The following is a 14,906-nucleotide window of genomic DNA, read 5'->3' as shown; positions in this document are numbered from 1 at the left end:
GTATATTAGCTATGCTGCACATTCTACTACCTTAACGTATGTCCCTCATTAATAGTTTGTAGAAATACCTCTATAACTGTATAGATGAACCTTTTTCAAACAGTAATGCATCTGTTTCATAATGTAGTTATTTTCCTTCATGTTGCTTATAACAATATGCATGTTTTCTAATATTTAGTCAATACACAAGATAAATTGACCAGGAAACAACAAAATATACTGTTCATTGCTCTCAGCTCCGTTGCTGTCTGTATAATATCTACTCATTGGAAAAGTTCAAACAGTGCAAAGATGAAAGTTACCACCTGTCTATGAGGTTGATAAAATTATGCCATATTTGAATGACAATACCACAAGATGGCATTACTGCAAACTTCTTTTAGTAAAGTGCAAACTAAGTTTTTCCTTTTTTTTATTAGGAGACAAGTCTTCCTGAATTCTCATGTTGGGGGATAGCTCCCACACTTCCCAAACTAAGATGTACTTCACAGTCACTCAATATTAGGGAAAAAGGCAAAGACAATGAATGTTGAAAGTGGTTTTTAAGAGAATTATTTTGCAGTATTGACTCTCACAGAAACAGTTGTACATCTGTTACAGGCCCCATTACAGGTACATAGCTCAATGCATGTTTAACCTCATTTCAATTCAGTCATGACCTAGCGGCCTGAAAGTGGCTATAAATGTTTAAAATTATGCCTGCCTCTCAAAGCAGGTATCCACACACAGCCTACTTTCAGATAGAATTATTCATTTAAAAGCAACATTTGTATGCCTATATGTGTAGCAGCTGAGCACAAGACTTACATAAAGTGATATTTACACTTTTAAATGTGATGGATGAAGGGGCTACATACCTTTCACTGCTTAGTGCAAGAAATCTGGACAAAGCCTGAAAAATGGGGGGACAAATGCCCAAAATGAGGGAACAGATTTTAAATATTACTCTTATAAACTTAGAAAGTTGCTAGAGTAACATGGTTTGTGTTAATATACATTTTCTGAAAGATTTGAAGTCTTAAACTGAAGTGCATGTCATTATTTGTTGACTTCAGATCACCCCAATAATTTGCCAGAAAAACACAAATGTTATAAGCAACAGACCAAAAATATGAGGTAAAAGTCTGGACATTCTGCAAAAATCTGGACAGTTGAGCTGTATGAGGGGCTATGATGACCCAAAAAGGCATTTCTTTTTAGATGATCATATGAATGAGTAGCTCTGGTCTTTAAACTACATGCCAAAGAAGCATACCTTACAGGATCAAAGCTTAGCATAATACTGCATGGCTTAGTATAACAGAATTACTAAAGTGAAGCATTGTATGTTCAGCATTTTACAGATTGTCATACCGCAGCACATTACTACAGAGTTACTTTAGTACAACTAGTGTTCTACAGTACAACATAGGCAGCATGCCACAGCATGATACTACAGAGTTACTCCAGTACAACTAGTGTACCACAGTACAACATAGGCAGCATGCCACAGCATGATACTACAAAGTTACTGTGGTACAGCTAGTGTGCCACAGTACAGCATAGGCAGCATGCCACAGCACGATACTACAGAGTTACTTTGGTACAGCTAGTGTACCACAGTACAACATAGGCAGCATGCCACAGCACAATACTACAAAGTTACACTGGTACATCTAGTGTGTGTACCACAGTACAGCATAGGCAGCATGCCACAGCATGATACTACAGAGTTTCTTTGGTACAACTAGTGTGTGTACCACAGTACAGCATAAGCAGCATGCCACAGCATGATACTATAGATTTACTTTGGTATAACTAGTGTGTGCACCACAGTACAGCATAGGCAGCATGCCACAGCACGATACTACATAGTTACTTTGGTACAACTAGTGTACCACAGTACAAGATAGGCAGAATGGAAGATAGGCAGAATGCCACAGCACTATACTACAGAGTTAGTCTGGTACAAATAGTGTGTGTATCACAGTACAGCATAGGGAGCATGCCACAGCATGATACTACAGAGTTACTTTGGTACAACTAGTGTGTGTACCACAGTACAGCATATGCAGCATGCCACAGCACAATACTACAAAATTACTCTGGTACAACTAGTGTACCACAGTACAAGATAGGCAGAATGCCACAGCACTATACTACAGAGTTACTCTGGTACAAATAGTGTGTGTACCACAGTACAGCATAGGGAGCATGCCACAGCATGATACTACAGAGTTACTTTGGTACAACTAGTGTGTGTACCACAGTACAACATATGCAGCATGCCACAGCACAATACTATAAAATTACTCTGGTACAACTAGTGTATCACAGTACAGCATAGGCAGCATGCCACAGCACAATAGAGCTACTCTGGTACAGCTAGTGCACCACAATACAGCATAGGCAACATGCCACAGCACAATATTACAGAGCTACTCCAGTACAACTAGTGTACCACAGTACAAGATGGGCAGCCTGTCACAGTTTGCCATGGGTTGCAGTAAACATTACTGAAGAGCTTTTCTGTAACTTACAGTTGTATTGCCTTATTTTAACAATGCAACTCATATCATCATCATCATTTACTCATGTTTCTACATGGGTCAGGGTGTTGCATCAGTTGTTGCCCCCTCTCTCAATTCAGTGCCATTTCCCTACCTTTTTCATTAGTCATGCCTGACTGTCAGAGGCCTTCTGTCACACAATCGATCCATTTCTTTGCTAGACACCCACATCTCCTCTTGTTTTCTTCCTGTCTGTCCAAAATCTTCTTCACCAGATTGTTTTTTGCTTTTCTGTACAAGTGCCTTAATCACTGTAATCTGTTCTATTTGATCTGATATCCTCACTTTTTAGTCTGTTCTAAAGTATGCATCCTACCACCTGCCTTAGGCACTTCATATATATCACCCCTCTCATTTCCTCAGCTGCTCTGCCTTCACTGCCTAGGTTTCTGTACCCTACAGTAATTCTGGTCACACAACTGTTTTGTACACCTTACTTTTCAGCTTCTTTGTCATTCTTTTGTCATACACTGCTCCAGATACGCTGTGCCATTTCCCCCCCCCCAGTTCTAGCTCTGACCTCCTCATTCACATGTTGTTTCTCCTTAGCCACCCGTCCCAGATACTTGAAGCTGTAAATCTATTCCACTATTCTTCTTTCTGTCTCAGTTTCAGCATCTTCTTATTTCCCCCATTTGACTCTACATCAATATTTTGTGTAGGGGTAAGATCCCCTTAACAACTCTCATGAAGGAGGCTTCAGTTTTGCACCTCTTAATTCATATAACTGATTTAAAGATTATACAGCCTCAGGGTAAATGGAATAAAAATATATAGATCTGGGACTACTTGGCCGAATGGACTTGTACAATCATGGCTGACTGAAAAGTAGCATGATTAGGCAAACGAAAAACATATGTAAGAATATACTGTGGCTCTGTATAGCTTGCTAAAGATAGACTAGCTGGTATACTGTAGCATAGCACATAAAGTGTTTCACAGCATGCAATATAGCACAGTATAGCACTGCATGTTTAGGACAGAGCACTTTGTAAAACAGTAGAATAGCATATAAATTGTGTAGTGACATATTACAACATAGCACACAACTGTGTGGAATGATTAAGAAAGAACAGGTAATATACCATACATATATGTGTCATAGTACGTTATAATATAACACAGTACAACACAGCCTAGCTATGATGATATACAGACATCATACCCCACAATAGAATAGCATGGTGTAATTTAGCACCTCTTCATATACACTAGTTAAAATATGCTATCTATCCTATCTATCACAAGTCTGGGGCCCTTGTGAAAATGACAAGTAAGGTAGAATAACAAAGGAAATAATGTTCTACTACAGAGTTAAGTGGTTTGGGCTCAACAATGGGCAATGCCATGGAGAAAGGCCCTTTCCGATATGCATGCTTGTGTTGCAATATGCAGTTGTCTCAAAGACTTGTAAAACATTTGTAACCATTCATACACACACATACACACACACACACACACACACACACACACACACACACACACACACACACACACACACACACACACATTATCTATATGTGTGTGTGTGTGTTTAAAATAAAAGGAATAATTGCAGTTTCATTTTTTCAACGTTTTTTGGGGAAAGCAATCTTTTCAGATGCTGTCCACTTACTACCTCCTAGGAGATTAATTTCTCCTTATTCTCATGGAGGAGTATCAACCACTGATCAGTGGCAGGTGGGCTGACATGCCATGGGTTGTAGCTGTACATAATGTTCATCTGTGGAGTGATGGACAGGGAGCAGCCACTGACTTACACTAGTAAAGGGGGAGGAGATGCTGGTAAAGACCTTCTTGCTTATTTGTTGCTATGATGGTATCTTGGCCTTAGTTCCTCTGGAAGGCTGTTTGTGCTCTGCCACGTAGCCACTCCAGGTGAGAAGACACACAGTGCTGCATCTCCTGGAATCCCTTCTGATGGAAGAGAACCAGCTTCTGAAGTACAGTATTTCCCTTCTCCCAGCCAATCCAGCAGTTTCCGTGGAACTACCTGTGTCACTGGTGGTATAGATGGGTAACTATTCCGTGTACCACAGGCAGCTATAATTACTTTTGGGGATGCATATTTCAGCTCCTGTGTCTCACACACAAAATTAGGCCAATACAACAGTCTGACAGTGTTTCTTCATGTTTGTCTTTTTTACATCCCAGATGACAAATTCCAAAAAAAGTACAGTTACTGCAGCACAAGAAATATATCATGATGGGGTATGTATTTGACATTATTACAATTAGATGTGCAACATTTTGTTTTCAACGTTTATGTCATGAACTAATTTATTTCCAAGTTCAGCACAATGGACCCTTGATAACACAATGTATTTCTCATATTTAGAATTTGTAACTATTTCCCCTTCTGAATGTATGTAAAAAACTCACTGAATTAGACTACAAACTATCAACACACTGAATCAGTGCAAAAATTAAAGTAAATTTATGACACAATTCTGAAAGATATGTTTTTGGTATAAATTATTTACTTTAGTGTAAGACCTATCTGTAAACAGGATTACATCAGGGTACGGAAGATCTGCTCTTAGTGTTAGTCTTTTTGAATCTAACCCTTGGTTTACATTTGTTTGCAGTTTCAGGAAAGTTACATGTCATAGAGCAAAAATATAAAGATCTATATACATCCTGCTATAAACCATAAATCTGAGTGCAATTTTAACTAAGCCCAGAAGTACCACCAGCAGTGTGTGGCTCCGAAATGCTTTTGCAAATTGTATATATATATATATATATATATATATATATATATATATATATATATATATATATAGATATATATATTGCTCATTAGACTCTGCAAATGGCAATTCATGTAGGTGTATGTGACTTTTTATTATTCATTTAAATGGTTGTTGTTATAGTTTTAATCTTTTATCGCAAAGCCATAACCTAGAAAAAAAGCATTATGAGAAACTATAAACATTAGAACAGTGATAGCTGGAAACAGTGTTTTTCCCAATCTTGTTCCATAAAAGTCCATTTTCTGAGAGGATACTTCTTAAACAAATCATTCTGCTGAAAACTGTAAAGCAACTTCAAATCAAGCAAATGTTTTTTTTTCACAAAAAAGCAAGCATACAGTTTATTGCATAATCTAAAAGCAGCAGTATGCTGAGCAAGGTATTTTCCAATAAACCTATCCTAATCAGTTCCTAGATATTTTATATACCTAGTATATATATATATATATATATATATATATATATATATATATATATATATATATATATATATTGTATAGAAATGGATGCCTCTGTTTTCTATCCTTCCATCTATATAGGCAGATGTATATATTACATAAATATAATATAATCTGACCTGGGCATTTGAAATGAAAATACAGTAGACTCCCTGTTATCCGGTCTCTCTGGGACTGGACCTTAGGCTGGATAAACGAAAGGCTGGTTAATCAGAAAAAGCATGCAAAATAATATTTATAGGTTATAAATCAACTAGAACAGGCTTTGTGTTAGTATGCATTTTTCTAATGAATATGAAGTCTAAAACTCAAATGTCTGTCATTATTTAGCCCAGAGGAGGCGGAAGTGTTGTTGCTCTCTGTTGTCTTTTGTTAGGGCTACGGCAGAAATTTGATGGCCAGTTAAGGAGGAGGCTGGTTAAAGTGAGGCCAGATAAGAGAATCTGCTGTAATCCAGCAATGGTCTTAATTTTAACTATGTAAAACTTCTTTTTCATTCTACCTTAAAATTATTTTACAAGGCTTTTTGTACCTGTTGTGACATTTTATATACTCTTGTCAAGATAATTTGAAAAAATGTCTTCTGATATTCTAAAGCTTGTACTTTTGAGTGTGAATAAGCATTTTGTGTTAATTCTGCAATCATTGTGCATTATTGGTGTGTGTGTGTGTGTGTGTGTGTGTGTGTGTGTGTGTGTGTGTGTGTGTGTGTGTGTGTGTGTGCATTTGGGAAAGGGAGCACTATGGAAACACACTGAGATAACAAGTTCACTACCCAGTGCTCTAGAGAACAAGCTAATAGACACAAAAAGACACAACTAATACAAGTGTTTTATAATAATAATGAGGAGAATAGGAATGCTGTGCCTTATGTGTCTTCATATATTTAAAGGTATGGAGGACAGTTAGCTAATATAAATAAGAAAGGGCATTACTCCTTTCACATGACCAAATTTACTCAGACATCCTTGGTTTTCACTGAAAGTAATTTTGTCCCTCATAAGCTTTGACTTTCTGTAACAAAATAATGGGTGACTGGAAATAATAATATATGGTTCTTTGTCTTCAGGAATCTTTCTTACAGCAGAAGAACTTAATATATTGCCTTTCAAAGTTAACAGTGCCAAATGCAGACCGTGTCCTTGACATCTGTCTTTGTCGTTTATGTTTTAAGAATTTCTGTTATATTGTGACATACGAGATTGAAACATACAAGATGGATAAAGGTATGTAAAAACATAACTAACAATACAGATTTTAAGTGCTCTCCTGGTAATAAAAATAAGGGAAGAAGGGCAACATACTTTTGGAATCTGTTTTGGGATGAAATATCATATGTTTGTGTAGCTGTTCTTGGTTATTTCCTTCTTCTTTTCTACGTGACTATATCTAGACATACCTGAATACCAATGCAAACCCCATCGCTATAAATGCCAGTTTACCCACTGTACCACCTTAATAATTGCAACTAACCCCGACACTAACTCTGTTATTTCCCCAACCCTAACCCTACACCTTACCTTAAAAAAACTTCCTGTAACACTGCCACTACGAAAGACACACACAGCCACACAAACACACAATAGCAACACTACATCTATTTCCTCACCTATCCCTGACCCTAACTTTAACTCTCAAACACATGCACAAACACTCTCACCCCCTCCAACCCCCCTCACCTGTCTCAACACAACATAAATGTTGACATTTAGGCCACTTGGCTATCCGTACATTCAACACTAAACACCACTCTCAGCATTTCTCGACACAGATGGATATTCAATAAAATGTAGGGAAAATATATATATATATATATATATATATATATATATATATATATATATATATATACATATATTTCTATATGGGATCCATTAAGTTGCTGGTTGTTGTTTGAATGAAGAAAGCACTGGCAAACGAAATTGAATATATAAATATCATAAATTGCCAGTTATGTATATGAGAGATCACAGTACACAGTGGATTGGGAATTTTCTTTTTCACCACTGTAGTTCAAATTTTTTAAATATTTTCTGAATTTTAAAATATTTTCTTAAATGTTGATTTTTTGACTTATTTTGAATGATACGTACTCAAACTTTTGAATTCTCAATCACCTGATATACAATCATATGTGTATCGATATATAGACACACGCACACGTAGATATATATATATATATATATATATATATATATATATATGGGTCCACTTTGTTTCATTGAATCTCATTTCACTGAATTTCATTTCACCTTGACCACATTGCTGAAAACACAAATTACTGAAACCTCATTTCACTGAATCTCATTTCATTGAACTGAACTTAGTATATATGGCACTGTGTAGAGTACTGTAAGACAAGTAAAAGGTATATGCCCTTTTCCTCACTGTAGTGCGATCTTGGAGTTAGTATACATAGTTAGGGGGGTGTGGGGGGCAGAACCCCTCCACATTGGGGAGTGTGGGGGGCATAGCCCCCCACCTTGTTTGTTTCACATTATATTTTACCAAAAACTTCAAAGCAATGCATTTTAAGCAATAGACATGCATAGTTACAACACCAATAACTACTTTCTTCAGAAGACAACATATACTCAAGCTAACCGGGAGGGGCTACACCCCTCATCCCCCCAAGTATATATACTAATTCCAGGATCACACTACAGTGGGGAAAAAGGCATAGGTTCATAAGTTCATAGGTGTGTACTAGGCTTATGGCCCTGGAGCATTTACAAGCCAAGCCCATAAGATTACCCTGGTATCGTGCCACCCAACCTTAGTTCCTAGTGCCTCTGTCAACTAGAGCCACTGGAGTGATCCCCGGGGTGAATTTTCTATTTCCCATCCACTCATCAAGATTTCTCTTGAAGAGGGCCAGTGAGGGGCAATGCTTGACATGTATGGGAAGTCTATTCCATAGCATGGGCAGTCTCTCTTTGGGCTATGAACCTGTCTCTCCAGCATGTTCTGTTGATTGTGGTAATGAGGTTGAGGTCTCTGGAGCGTGTGGTGTGGAGGGATTTGGATTTCTTTAGATGTAGCATTTCTAACAGAGCTGGGTCAGACATGGCTTTGTAAGTCAAGCAGATATCGCCTCTCAGTAGGCGATATGAAACAAAAAATAGTTGGAGTTTTTTGAGTCTGTCCATATAGAACAAGTGTTTAAGACCTAAGATCCTCTTTGTGAGGTACTTTTGTGGCCTCTCCAGTTGTTGCAGGTGTCTAGTGAGGTACATGCCAAATGGGTCATTGTACTCAATGATTGGCCTAATGAGGGAAGAGTAGAGGGAGACAGTGACCTCTTTCTTCCTGGATGCAAAACCCTTAGTAATGAGATGTGCCACATTGAAAGACTTTCTGAGTAGAGTAGCAACGTGGTGGTCAAAAGAAAGGTTGCTGTCAACCTGTGTTTGCTGATCTCTTATAACGCCTTCTCTGTTCAGTGGACTACCATCAGTGTGGTAATTCAAGGGAACCGGGTTTTTCCCAAGAGAGATGACAACACATTTTTTGGCACTGAGCTTAAGGCCATGGTTCTGACACCAGTCATTGGTGTCATTGAGGCCTTTCTGTAGGATGTCAACATCACTTGAGGAGTTAATAATAGCTCCCAACTTGCAATCATCTGTGAACTTTGTCAGCCAGAGTCCCTTCATGTTGGCCTGGACTTCAGAGAAGTAGATACCAAACAGGAGAGGACCCAGGACCGAACCCTGTGGGATTCCACTCGTGACTGGTCAGCAGTCTGACTTGGAGTCAGCTACTTTCACACTGTGTGTTCTATCTGTGAGCCAGTTTGCAGCCCGCATAGTGATATAGGGGTTAATGCTTAGCTTAGTGAGTTTTTCTATGATTCCTGAGTGGGAAATGGTATCAAAGGCCTTGGTCAAATCAAGGTAGGCTGTATGAACCACCTTGCCTTCATCCACATCTCTGGTGATTGACTCAAAGAAATCAACCAAGTTGAGGAGGCATGATCTGCCCTTCACAAAACCAAACTGTGTAGGATCCAGAGTTTGGAGATTCCCTATATCCTTGTTTATTAGGTCCACGATGATGTGTTCCATAGCTTTGCATATCAGACTCGTCAGGCTAATGGGGCGATAATTCCTGGGGTTTGTAGCCAGTCCTTCTTTGTGGAGAGTGATGACTGTAGCAGTGCACCATTCGATAGGGACAAAGCCTGAGGTGAGGCTGTGATTGAACAGGGCACACAGGTGAGGTGCCAGTTCACTCTGTAGTTCATGTAGAACATAGCCAGGGATATTGACAGGTCCCATAGAAGCTGTATTCTTGGCCTTGGACAGTGCTATTTTAACCACTGCAGTAGTAATACTGGGTGCCTGGTAATCTACTGGTATTGTGATTGGTCCTTTGGGGGGGTAAAGTTAGTACTGACTCTGTCGGCCAATATATTGGCAATATCTGTTGGCTCGGTATAGGAGGTACCATTGTGCAGTAGCTCAGAGCAAATCTGGGTATTGTCATGGAGATTCTTTACATAACTATAGAAGACCTTGTGGTTGTCTTTACTATCTGCTGCAATTCTGTTTTCATAGCTAGCTTTAGAGGATTTGATGAGGGAGGTCAACCTTTCCTTGAGGCTGATAAGGGAGTTTTTCCAGTCTTGGGATTTCACGTTATTCTGCATCAGTTTCCTCCTTCTGTTGTAGAGTTTGTATATGGCAGGGGACCACAGATTGGCTTTCTTTTTTTTGAGGAGAGCATCTTAGTTCTATTGGGTATGGCGAGATCCGTGCATTTGTGTACGTGTTCGTACAGTGCATTGGTGTATGATTCGGCGGTCATGCAACTATTCTCTATTTGCATGGGTGCCGTGAAGTTAGCCACCTCTATTTTAGGAGCCCAAAGTCAGCTTTGGAGAAGTTTTTCATGGTGGTTATCTTTGTGGGGGTGGGATGGGTGAGAGGGATGTGGATTTCCAAGGTGACTAGTTTGTGGTTGGATCTAACCAGGGAGGAGTTGACTATTGGTGTAGAGCAATGGTTGCCCATGTTGGTAATGACCAGGTCAAGGTTGTTGCTACCTCTAGTGGGGGTAAGAATGAGCTGGTCCAGAGCATTGGAATTAATGAATTCCAGAAAGCACTGGGCAAGTGTATTGGCCTTTTACTTGCCTTATGGTACTCTACACAGTGCCATATATACTTACTGCAGTTCAGTGAAATGAGATTCATTAAAATGAGTTTTCAGTAATTTGAGTTTTCAGCGAAGTGGTCGGGGTGAAATTAGATTCAACAAAACAAAGTAGACCCATATATTTATATATATATATATATATAGAGAGAGAGAGAGAGAGAGAGAGTAAAAGAGAATTATAGAGGTTGACCCTTTTTTAAACTGCGGTGGTGGTGCTGCGGTAGCATTGTCGCCTCATAGCAAGACGTTGTCCCGTTCGATTCTCAGTTAGAGCGTCTTCTGTGTGGAGGCATACGTGAATGGGGCGTGGCTTAGTTGAAGGTTGTGCATCAGGGCTGGTAACCCGGTATGTAAAAATCCACTACCAATCATTAGCGGACCGGAGTTCCGCTATGGCGACCCCTAACCAGGAAAAGTCGAAAGACACAATCAATAGAGGTTGACCCTTTTTATCATGCATTGTTTCTTGATGTTTCCACATCCTTGTACTTTTGAATAAAGTACAAATTCCAAAAGTGTTACATCTCTGAACCTAGCGACAGTAGTCTCAGTGAAGCACTTATGGTAGCATACATATTATATATATATATATATATATATATATATATATATATATATATATATATATATATATATATATATATATATATATATATATATATATATATATATATATATGCAGTATGGATGCTGCATATAAGCCAATGTTTGGAATTGCTATGACGGGAGATAAAAACTACATAGATTTAGAGCTGATGTATGAAATTTAACAGATATGCTGACAGACAACATTCATAATGATCACTTTAAAGAAGTGATAGTCATGCATAAGTCTTTATTTGACCACATTAGTACCACCAAGCTTGTGGTTTGTGAGGTGGTACTTATAACACTAGAGGAAATTTGGCCAGGGCATCAAGGAACTTCCCCTACTCTTTGCAATAGGTGTTGTAGGATTCTTTGCACTGTTACAAGCAGACAGGACTTTGGTTTTACATATCATCTGAAAGATGACAAACTCAGGAGTGCAGAACCACTTTTATAACACTCTGCAGTATGTCAGCAATCAAACTATCTGCCTGATGTGGGAAAGAACCTACAACCTTCTGCACCAAAAGCAAGTGTGCTACCTGTTGTGTCACTGTCACTAGTGAAAGAAAAGACAGAAAAGGTTTCAAGAGTTATTCTTGGGAATTGTTAAGAATAAAAGAAACAAAACCAAAAAAAAAAAAACACCTCATAATGTGAACATAGGTAATATTTATTTTATTTTGTCTCTATGTTAAACTGAAACTTTATCAGAGGAAGAAGAAGAAAAATCTATCAAGAACTTTTTGTAATGAGTGCATAAAACATAAAAATTGAATTATAGTCAAGTCATCCAATGCAGTAAATAATTGAAGTACTGGAACAGTTTTTAAAACTGATTTAAACTAAACAGAACATATAATAAATTGTGTAAAACATATAATAATACTAAAAGCTCTACACTCCTACAAAAAGCCTGCTGGTCAGAAAAAAAATAACTATGTGATCTTAACTTCAGTAACTCTCTATCTGCATTCAAATTGAATTGCCACTTTAATTATTTAAGCTCTTAACATAGTTTCAGTGCCTCCCCCAACGCAGACAACAGCAGAAAATAAAAACTTCTTATACAGGCATACAAAAAAAAGTACATCTTTTTAAGACGTTTGATTTCTGTTGACTATGTTGAGGTGGTGACAAAAACAACTTTGTTAGAATTCAAAAAATTAAAATGGCAGCTCATTTTGAATGTGAATCGACACCCAGTATTCAGCAAACATTATAAACAGTGCTCTCCAAAAGGCTTGGACAGGCAAAAATGACCACAGTAGAGGAAAGGCAGGAAACTAGATATGTAACAGCAACTGTTAAGCAATCTATATTATGGACTGGATATCAGGGGGATATTCATAGGAAGACAAAATGTTTAAATCAAAAGTTCACAGACAGAAAAGGCAGACAGTAACTACAGACTGTCCATATAAGTTACTTCTGTAAAATAAGGCTGACAATCAGAGATATATTGACAGAAATGGTCAACACACAACCTGCTGTCAGTTCTGTAGAGTAGAGAAATAGGCAAAAGACCAGACCAGAAGCAGGAATAGGTACAGGAAAATTATGCTTTGCTCAAGAAGACAGGGGTGGAAATTTGGATAACAATGACTTGTAGACCAGCTCTTGTCAAACAAAAAGTTGTAAAACTGTCTTGAGGTACCTGTATAAGACATTAGATCTTTTCTTTGCTGCCAACATCCTTTTAACCTACTCCAATGGCAATGTGAGGTGAAGTGGTTCATCTTTCTCATTTCAGACTCTGTTGTCATGGGTTTTACAAGAAGTCCAGGTATGTACTGTTGGAGCTGACTGGCCTTTTTGAGGAAGTGCCTCATAGCAAAGCCCAAACTAGACTACTTTTTTGTTGGTCACATGAAAAAGCACCGCTGACCTATGAAAGGAATGAACACTGGGAAGTCAGTGATTTGGTGTCCCACACATCAAGGTCTTAACCCACAATTATGTCTGAGGGAGGGTCGGATAAATAGCACACAGAAGGTGAAAGTAACTCAGTATGATTGCTGATCTAATTGTAATGCTACCCATATCTATTGTAAGCATGCTGCAAAAAGGGAACTGTCAGTCATAATCATCCTTACTGCCCATTTTTCTTTCTTAATCATAACTTAAATTGAAAATTCATTGAGGAGACCCTGATTTGGCTACATGTATGTGGTTGACAGTTTTATAACACAAGCAGGGTTGGAGTATCTAGTAGAACAAAAACACCAGTTCCTCCGTTTTTGTGCATGTCTGTCAGTTTTATCAGCTAAGATTAAAAAAAAAAGGTACCAGTAGTGACTACTGGTGAGATTTATATGTTCTGTAACAAATAATGCAAGACACATACATATATATTACAAGTTATTTAACTGCATTTAATATCTGTCTCTCTTGCCCACAGTTAAATGAAAAGTACCAGAAAAATAGCATTTTGATTATTCATTCAAAAGCTGAAAAGGTGAGATCAAGATCTTATTTATATAATGTAGTTTTCTAAAAATGTTTACAGCTTAATATAAAATATAAAACAGATGGTAAAAGTCTCCTATACAGTGCAATTAACACACCGTGTGCACAATTATACATATGTACAGCACATTACTTTTTAAAATCACACAAACTAAAATTATTATACATATGGTGGCCATTTATAATCATATTACCACTCAGTGTTTACATTTATAATTTGATGAATATACATCACAGTATTGGAGAACTGAACATTAATAAAAATCTGTGAACAATTTGTTTCTACAGTACATTCCATGGTGTAAAATATTACCAGTTTCATAAATTCTGTGCTGCATACCAATCTACACAAAAACTTGATTGTTTACAAAAAAATGCATTACTAAAAATCATGCATGTGCAAAAAACCTGTAAAAGAACACTAGTGCTCTTCTAATATATGTAGAGCAATAGATTTCCAAAAATCCCAAGTTTCCAAGATATCATCAGAGTGGACTGATAGGGATCTCGTCCTTTACTTGTCTTATCATGGTGTTATGTTTAAAGGATGACTGGAATAATGAGTTTAACTGCTAATTCTGATGACCAGAATAGTTTATCTGCTGGCAAGCTGATCAGTTGCAATGTAGGCCATGTTACACCAGTCATTCTTTTTAAGATCTTCCGGAAAACACTTTAATCACAATCATTTTTTTCTTACACTATGCAAAGCCAACTTTTCTAGATATATTGGTTCGAATATTCCTTAGCTGTATGTTATGCTACCTTTTCCCATCTTGCAGCTTACACTGCTACTAAAGCTTTAAAGCGTGTGTGTGTGAGTGTGGGTGTGTGTGTGTGTGTGTGTGTGTGTGTGTGTGTGTGTGTGTGCGTGTATGTGTGTGTGTGCGTGTGTGTGCGTGTGTGTGTGTGTGTGAGTGTATAAGC

This window comes from Protopterus annectens, chromosome 9.part0 (genome assembly GCF_019279795.1).
Source record: "Protopterus annectens isolate FY-2018-M chromosome 9.part0, PAN1.0, whole genome shotgun sequence".
NCBI classification, from domain to species: Eukaryota; Metazoa; Chordata; order Ceratodontiformes; family Protopteridae; genus Protopterus; species Protopterus annectens.
Note: the sequence above shows the minus strand (reverse complement) of the source record.